Raw genomic sequence first — 8655 nt, 5'->3', positions numbered from 1 at the left:
GGTCAGCACATGGAATATGCCGGCAAGGTAACACATAGAGAGTAATGGAATGAAACAGCTATTCTATATGCAAATTTGGCTGGTGGGAAGCTCTATGGTTACAGTTTTGCGTAAAGCCAATTTTTCCCTACTTCAAAGAAATAAATTTATTTAACTATCATGGTAGTTGTTAAACATCACTACACCACGACACTGCAAAGACAACATGCCTCTGTTGGTATGAGTGAGCATCGCCGACACTCTTTTTGTCCCAAACTATACCGACACACAGTACGTTAGTGTTATATAAGCTTTGTGGCACATTATCTGTCGCCGAAGCCCGCAAAAACACCGACGAAATTTCTGTCGGTAAATAGAGACAATATGGATTGTTTGCGTGTCGCCAATTCATAGGGACAAAAAAGTGTCGGCGTTGTATGCTCAGCCCACGTCCGAAAACTATGGCGCGGAAAGAGGGGCATGCGCGCGCCATGCGAAATACCGGATTCGCACCAGACCAGCAAAACAAAAGAAAAAGAAAAAACACACCCCGACCCCCGACCTATTCGATCCCCAATCTCGCCCCTCTCTCTGTCTTTCGCCACCCACACACCCTAACCCTAACCCGACCAAGCCGCCGCCCCCGACCTGCGCGCCGCCGCCCCAACCCACCCTGCGGTCCCCTCGCGCCACCAAATCTCGGACCCCGGCCTCCCTTCCCTTAGTCCGCAGTAGCAGCAGCGCCGTTTGCGACGGAGGAGCACCGTCCGCCGCCGAGGAACAGCAGCGCTGTCCTCCAGCAAGGATCCGCCGCGCGCCGGGAACAGCGGCACCATACGCCGGTGGATCCGCTGCAACAACTGCTGTTGAGGAGCAGCCCGCCGTTCTTCTTCCTCCACTGGCGACCCTTGTCCCGGCCCCGGCTCCAGATCTCATCTCAACAAGTAAGATGCAGGTCTTTTTCCTTACCTATCTTCTCTTATTTTTCTGTATGGAGTTCACATTTTATTCTGAATGGTTTATAATCTGATTCTGATGGCATGCCTTATGTGATTATAGTCGGGTGGTTCCAGGTCTAGGTCATGGCATTAGTGGTGTGGTGCTGTTAATGTTTTCTCAATGGATAGCAGTCGCTCGATGGATGGGAATTGCTACTGTAAGTCATCTCAGAAAATAGTACCCCCTAAAAAAAGGAGTCTCGACACAATACGCAAAGTTATTAGGCTGCAGTTAGTATGGGGTACATCAGTACATGGACATAAAAAGCAAAGGATATACCTGATAGTGTTTGCTTGTCTTTGTCAGGTTTTTGAATTTGAATTTTCTTTTCGAGTGGCTTCACAAACATGTGCTTTTCTGCCATACTTGTATCGCCACAGAGACAATACTGCAGGGATTTTGAAAAATAACTTGAAGCATGGCCACTAGTTAGTAGAGAATATATTTGCACTGCAGCCATGACTTTATTAGTGTGTGTGTGTTCACTTCTAGGCCACTGCATCACGTGTACAATTTCTCAAAGAAAAGGAAGCTCATGTGAAGAACCATGGCGACACATGTGAGAAAAATATATTTGAGTCAGTATATATACATATATAAATGGATGGAAGGAATGTTCATAAAGACAGTCTATTAGTTATTAGTTAGGAAACTGTAAAGAAGATAGCCTGCAGTAAATGTGTATAAAAAATATAGGTCAATGATATATTGTGATAATACCTCCCTTGTTTTTGTCTGCAACAGTTGATTAAATTTTTTAGGGGGGGTCAAAAAAACACTTCATGAGCTTCTTTTTGAATGCTGAATAGATTAATTACGTTTTAATCTGAAGTCCGACAATTATGCTTCACGTGCTAGATTTCCCTGCGATGCAAAATCCGGCCCACCTATTCTGCACCCAAATCTGTATTATCCACATATCAAGCCTATGAAGGCCCAGCGACTTTGATGCACGCCCATTTCTCAATAAGAAAAGTAGAACAACCTATAAACATAGGAAAGATTAACGTGCGCGCCCTTTTCACAAAGATGTTCCCGTAAGTTTGCCTTTTAATGTGTATACGTGACCTGGTTTTCTACTGTCAATTTTGACTCAGCTTGAATGCCTCAATGATGAACCCTTTTTGCACATGACATTTCTGAATCTCTCCTCACGGCAGCAGGTGATTTTCTCATGTATGTTTGCACAGGAGCTTGTTATTGCTTCCATACTGGTTTTGTTCAGTTGGTCAAATTGGTGTTGCTCCCTCTGCAGTCCAGAACAATACCCCTGGTGATGTGTGGAGTAGGCTATGTCATCCTCTGACCACAACGATTGGCTGCTACTGATGACATGAGGTGATCTTCTTATATGTTCAATTCTTCAATTGTTGTTTAAAATCCTTGGACTAACTAGGTGAAGTTGAATTGAATATTTTCGATCCGGTGCTCACTCTTGTTTTTTACCGAAAATCTAAAATCCTTGGCCAATGGCATGTTAATTCTACATTGGTTGCTAGTTCTATGCACACCAATACTTGGTCGGACTGAAAACTGTAGCACTTGAGCAAAAAAGGCTGATTACCGATTCATTAGCATGTCAATAAGTCAATCTGGTCTTTCTCTATGTACTTTTCAGGGCTCATTAATAGCATGGTTCTGCTCATTGAAACAGGAGAGGCGCTGAACAAGACAGAAAAAGCACAAATGGCCATGTACACTTGATTAAAGATTGATGAATCTGAGAGCAGGTAAAAACTGAGACCAAAGGCAGACTTGAGTAATAGTTCCAGTAAGCTCATAGTACTACTTCCACAAAAAATTTAGAAGTACGAGTAAAGGCGTATAAATTAACACAAATTGCTAGTTTTGGTATTCAATGATTTCTGAACAGATTGAAAGTGCAAGCCTTGATGAATTTACATTCCACACATGCGTTGCGAAGTATTTGAAATGAAATTGCAAATGAAATCCAGATGCAGCTACGTGTAGATATATTTGCTGCTATTAGTACACATTCTTTACCTATCCAAGGTCTTCTACTATTTCAATACCCATCATATGTGAAAATCCGTGGTGAGAAAAGAAACATATCTACAGTCTGTTGTAAGTTGTTCCTGAAAGCGAAACTTAACAATATCAGTGGTGAAATGTTCACTCTTGCTTGATTTAGTTTCTGGATTCCCTTTCCTTGAACTTATAAGAAACTAAATAATTAATAGCATGGTTCTGCTCATTGAAACAGGAGAGGCGCTGAACAAGACAGAAAAACACAAATGGCCAAGTACACTTGATTGAAGATTGATGAATCTGAGAGCAGGTAAAAACTGAGACCAAAGGCACCGAAACTTGAGTAATAGTTCCAGTAAGCTCACAGTACTACTTCCACAACCGTGAATGACAAATTTTAAATGTGCACATGCTTTGAACTTTGTCTAGATGAATTGAGAGCATGTAGCAATTAAATGGATTATAGATGAACTGGGAGCACGTTGTAAATAGTACTCATGATTTCATTTTAATTTTTCATACATTTATCCGAGCAATTACTCATAGAAGACATATGGTCTTTGAAATGGCTTTGTTTTCATCAAGTGCCTTCCTGCTACTACCTATATGATTGCTGGTACATTTTTTTAGAAAGGAGGCATCTGCCCGGCCTTAGACTGAGGCCCTTACAGGTTCACCGAAGTTCATACAAGGTAATATATGACTGCTGGCACATGCATATTTACAAGTGCATATCTGATTGCTTGCTGATTGAGGAACTTCAAATGCAATTTTTAGTGTAAGCCATGTGGTATGCTATATGTGCTAGCTTGACTTTGGTTGATGTGGTGATAAGGGTATCTTTTGTTCCTGTTTGTAGCGCATGTACTTTTAGATCTTTGGGATCATGGGCCACTTGCAAATTTTAAGAAACTCCCATTTTCTAAGATTGCTCAAACATACGAGTTCTTTTGCAGGGACAAATGGCAAAATGTAGCAAGGCACCAAGTTGATGTACAATGTTCTGGTGATTGCTTTGTTCATAACATGGTCAACACATTTTGTTCATATGGAAGTTCATGTCGGCATGGTAACTAAAGACTTGGGCTCTTCCATAATATTTTGTACATTAGTCAAGTGATTGAACAATTGGTCTCATAGGAACGTGGCCATCACATTTTGTAACAGACCGCGGCTTGAATTCCAGCTTATGTATGTCCTTAATACACTGTAGCTAACTTGAGTAAAGAAGACTAATGAATCTTCTATATATGTTGAATGGTATCTTGTGCATTGATCAATGGTATATGGTGATGAATAGAAGAGTGTAATTCTGATGAATGAGTGTAATTGTTTGTATATGTGTTTGGTATTGAACATGAATTGAATAATATGAAGTTAATGTAGTATTAATATATGGTGCATTTGCATTTGTGCTAAAATGTAGACCTTGGCAGAAAGTGTGTTGGCAAAAGTATTAACGTTGCATTATTTGTTGGTGTAGCGTGCTGTCGAATAAACTGTCGGCATATCTATAGATGTTGCACAATCTACCGGCATAGCACATCATCAGATGAACTGTTGGCATAGCATTGTCTGTCGGTGTAGAAATGTCTGTCGGCGAAGCTCTCACCAACACTGTCATACTGTGTGTCGGCGTAGATTTATCTATTGGCAAAGACCTTTCCCGGTAGCACTATAGGCGACAGCTCCTTTCTGTCGGTGAAGGTCTTTGTCGACACTAAATGTCTCGCCTTAGGTGACCTATGGCGACACATTGTTTGACGCTGCTTTGAGTGTCGTGGTGTAGTGCATTGAGAATGGTTGACAGCATTCTCAATCCCAATTAAAAATATCATTAACAAAACCCAACAAAATTAATTTAGAGTAACATGTTGAGATTCACATGATAGTCCAAGTACTAGATACTCAAGATTGTCCATAACCGGGGACACGGCTAACCATGATTAGTTTATTACACTCTGCAGAGGTTTGCGCACTTTTCCCCACAAGACTCGATCGCCTCCGTTTGGTTTCTCGCACTACATGGTATTTGAGAAGACGGATGACCGAGACATAGTCTTTCAGAAGCGCTAGCACCTTACGATCGGGTAGACCGTACCACCTACATCCCCTACATCTGCTAGTCTACCATTGTAAGAGTTCGCACGACTTAGTCAACTATGCTAGAGCCCATAATAGCTTGTGGCTGCACACGGAAGTTTCTAGTATGAATAGTCTCATGATCCCTTTGAGCCTGGGTGGCGGTCCAAAAGAAAACAGGCAAATCCTGGGATACTCAGGTGCCTCAATCCACCCAGATGTGTATTTAAGTTGCCACCTTAGATAAACCATTAATTAACAAACTCACATCTGTCATGGATATCACTCACCCAATCCACGTCTACTAGCATAGCATGGACATAAGCAAACGTAGAAGTAACTCCCAAAGGTTTGATAGTAAACAGGTAATAGGTACTACCTCAACTACTTCCCATCCCACAATTTATTAGATCCTAATCATGCAATGTTTGAGGATTAATCTAATGCAATAAAACTGGGTAGTAGAAAAGGTATGATCAAAGTGTTACTTGCCTTGCTGATGATCCGGGAAACCTAGCGATTCGAAGTAACAAGCGGCGCACTCCGGGTACTCTATCGCAAACAAACAAACAAGCATATAATAAGTACTCATCTAATGCACAGGTAAAACTCAAATAAGAGATCTAACCAGAAGGTTCAACTTAAGAACTTCGGTTTGCAAAAAGAATCAAATCGAACGAAGCAACGAAAGTCAAACGGCGAAAGAAAACAACTTCGTTCTACTAATCTGGATCTAGGGCAATTTTTACAGTAGCAAAAACTTGTTTAAGTTGGTTAAACGGATAGAGGGTTTCGAGACGAAACTCCAGGCGCTTGAATCGCCTGATTCCGATAAACGAGCGAAAAGTTATACTAAAAAGAAAATCGGATCAGGAATCGCAATCAGAAAAATCATGCATTAAATCCGAGAAAAAGAAAAACGACGAACGTTCGTTAGAACGAACGAACGGACAAACGCTCGTGATTTAAATAAACCGAAAAACCGATCTATTTAAAAAAACCGAAACTAAAAAAAACCTTCGGAAAAACCGACGGAAAAATCGGACGGTTTTTCGAAAAAAAAATAAAAAAATCCGGCACGGAAATCGAGGCGACCTCGGGCGGCGTGACGGCGGCGGCGGGGCGGCGGCGGGCGCTGGCAGCGGCGGGGCGGCGCTGGGGCGGCTCGGCTAGGGTTTGGCTGGGGCGGCTCGGCTAGGGTTTGGCTAGGGCTGGGCCTCCCCCCGGCTTATATAGCCTAGTCGGGCCGGAGTCCTAGTCGGACACGGCCCGTAGGTCGGTTCGTTTTTTTATATATAAATAATTACACACAGAAGAAAAATAAAAAGAAATACTAAACGGACTCCAAAAAATCCCAAAATAAATTTTCCCGGGCTTCTAAAATCAAGCCGCACAAGGTGAACATTTATTTGGGGCCTAAATGCAATTTTGAAAAACGCACATTTTTCCTAAATTCAAATAAAATAACGAAAAACTCCAAAATAAAATCTTATTTGATTTTATTATTAAATCCTCAATATTTCTTTATTTTGGGAAAGTCATTTTATTCCCTCTCTCATATTTTTGTAATAGAAATAATTGATGATAAAATAAATAAAATCAAATGATCCTATTCTTAAAATTTGAGAAAACTAAAATATGAAAGTACCGAAATCCCCAACTCTCTCCGGGGGTCCTTGAGTTGCGTAGAAATTTCTAGGATCAAACCAAAAGCAAATTAAAATATGATATGCATTTATGATCTAATGTATAACATTCCAAATTGAAAATTTGGGATGTTACAAACCTACCCCCCTTAAGATGAATCTCGCCCTCGAGATTCGGGTTGGCTAGAAAATAGGTGAGGGTGGTCCTTGAGCAAATCGTCCTCTCGTTCCCAGGTGGCTTCGTCCTCCGTGTGGTGGCTCCACTGAACCTTGCAAAACTTGATAACCTTGCTGCGAGTGACTCGGCTGGCAAATTCGAGAATCTCAATTGATTTCTCCTCATAGGTCAAATCGTTATCCAACTGAATAGTTTCCAATGGCACTGTATCTCTCAAAGGTATGTCAGCCATCTCCGCGTGGCATTTCTTCAACTGGGAAACGTGGAACACATCATGAACTCCTGACAATCCTTCAGGTAATTCCAACTTGTAGGCCACTTCTCCCATACGCTCCAAAACTCGATATGGTCCTACAAATCGTGGCGCTAACTTTCCTTTAACCCCAAAACGCTTTGTTCCCCGAAGTGGTGATACTCGAAGATAAGCTCTATCTCCAACTTCATAAACTGTCACCTTGCGTTTTGAATCTGCATAACTCTTCTGTCTGGACTGGGCTACCTTGAGCCTATCGCGAATCAATTTCACCTTCTATTCAGACTCTTTAATCAAATCAGGTCCAAACAACTGGCGGTCTCCAACTTCGTCCCATGACAACGGTGTCCTGCACCTCCTTCCATACAAGGCTTCAAAAGGGGCCATCTTTAAACTGGTTTGGTAACTATTGTTGTAAGAGAACTCTGCATACGGTAAATTTTCGTCCCAACTAGATCCGTAATCTAGCGCACAAGCTCTCAACATATCCTCCAAAATCTGATTGACTCTCTCGGTCTGTCCATCTGTCTGTGGATGAAAAGCTGTACTAAATTCTAGCCTAGTACCCAAAGTTTCATGCAACTGCTTCCAGAACTTTGAGGTAAACTGGGTTCCTCTATCCGATACGATACTCCTCGGAACTCCATGAAGACATACGATCCTGGTCATGTATATCTTTGCCAACTTAGCACTGGTGTAAGTGGTCTTTACCGGGATGAAATGAGCTACTTTCGTCAATCGATCAACTACAACCCAAATCGAGTCATAGCTTGAACGAGTCCTGGGTAATCCCGTGATAAAATCCATGCCTAACTTATCCCACTTCCATTCGGGTATCGGCAATGGTTGTAACAATCCTGCTGGCTTCTGATGCTCTGCCTTTACTCTCTGACACACATCACAGACTGCTACATACTCTGCAATATCCTTCTTCATTCCGGTCCACCAAAAAATATCTTTCAAATCCAAATACATCTTGGTATTTCCTGGATGAATCGAATATGGTGAATCGTGTGCCTCTTGCAGAATCAACTTCCTAATCTCCGGGTCATTGGGCACGTAAACACGGTCTTCAAACCATAGGGTGTCGTGTTCATCCTCACGAAATCCTTTAGCCTTTCCTTTGCTAAGTTTCTCCTTAATAGAGGCAATCTCCTTGTCAGTCTTCTGAGCTTCTCTGATTCTATCCATCAAAGTTGACTGAATCTCCAATGCTGCTACATAGCCTCTCGGAACTATTTCCAAACATAGGTCACGAAGATTTTCTGCTAACTCCCTTGGTATCTCTCCCGTCATTAATGTATTGACATGGCTCTTACGGCTTAATGCGTCAGCTACTACATTAGCCTTTTCGGGATGGTAATGCAATCTCATATCATAATCCTTGATGAGCTCCAACCATCTCCTTTGTCTGAGGTTTAACTCCTTCTGCGTGAAAATGTATTTCAAACTCTTATGATCCGTGTACACCTCACAATGGTTTCCAATGAGGAAATGTCTCCATGTTTTCAATGCATGCACTACGGCTG

The 8655-nt window shown here is 41.8% G+C and overlaps 1 long non-coding RNA gene across 10 annotated transcripts; it reads left to right on the top strand.

Moving 5' to 3' along the window:
- The first annotated feature begins 506 nt into the window (after positions 1-506).
- Positions 507-4287, top strand: LOC125509520 (uncharacterized). Of its 10 annotated transcripts, XR_015604837.1 has the most exons (7): positions 507-923; positions 1039-1135; positions 2076-2141; positions 2234-2316; positions 2597-2708; positions 3203-3659; positions 3924-4287. It is a non-coding gene; the product is annotated as an uncharacterized LOC125509520 (long non-coding RNA). The 10 variants fall into 10 exon arrangements; XR_015604832.1 differs by lacking the exon at positions 2076-2141 and having other exon boundaries at positions 508-923; positions 1053-1135; positions 2169-2316; positions 3924-4247; XR_015604831.1 differs by lacking the exon at positions 2076-2141 and having other exon boundaries at positions 508-923; positions 2169-2316; positions 3924-4247.
- The last annotated feature ends 4368 nt before the right edge of the window (positions 4288-8655 follow it).

Source organism: Triticum urartu, chromosome 5A (assembly GCF_056163025.1).
Source record: "Triticum urartu cultivar PI428250 chromosome 5A, HENAU_Tu73, whole genome shotgun sequence".
NCBI lineage: Eukaryota > Viridiplantae > Streptophyta > Magnoliopsida > Poales > Poaceae > Triticum > Triticum urartu.
The sequence above is the reverse complement of the archived record's forward strand: the minus strand, read 5'-3'. Positions and strand labels throughout refer to the sequence as shown.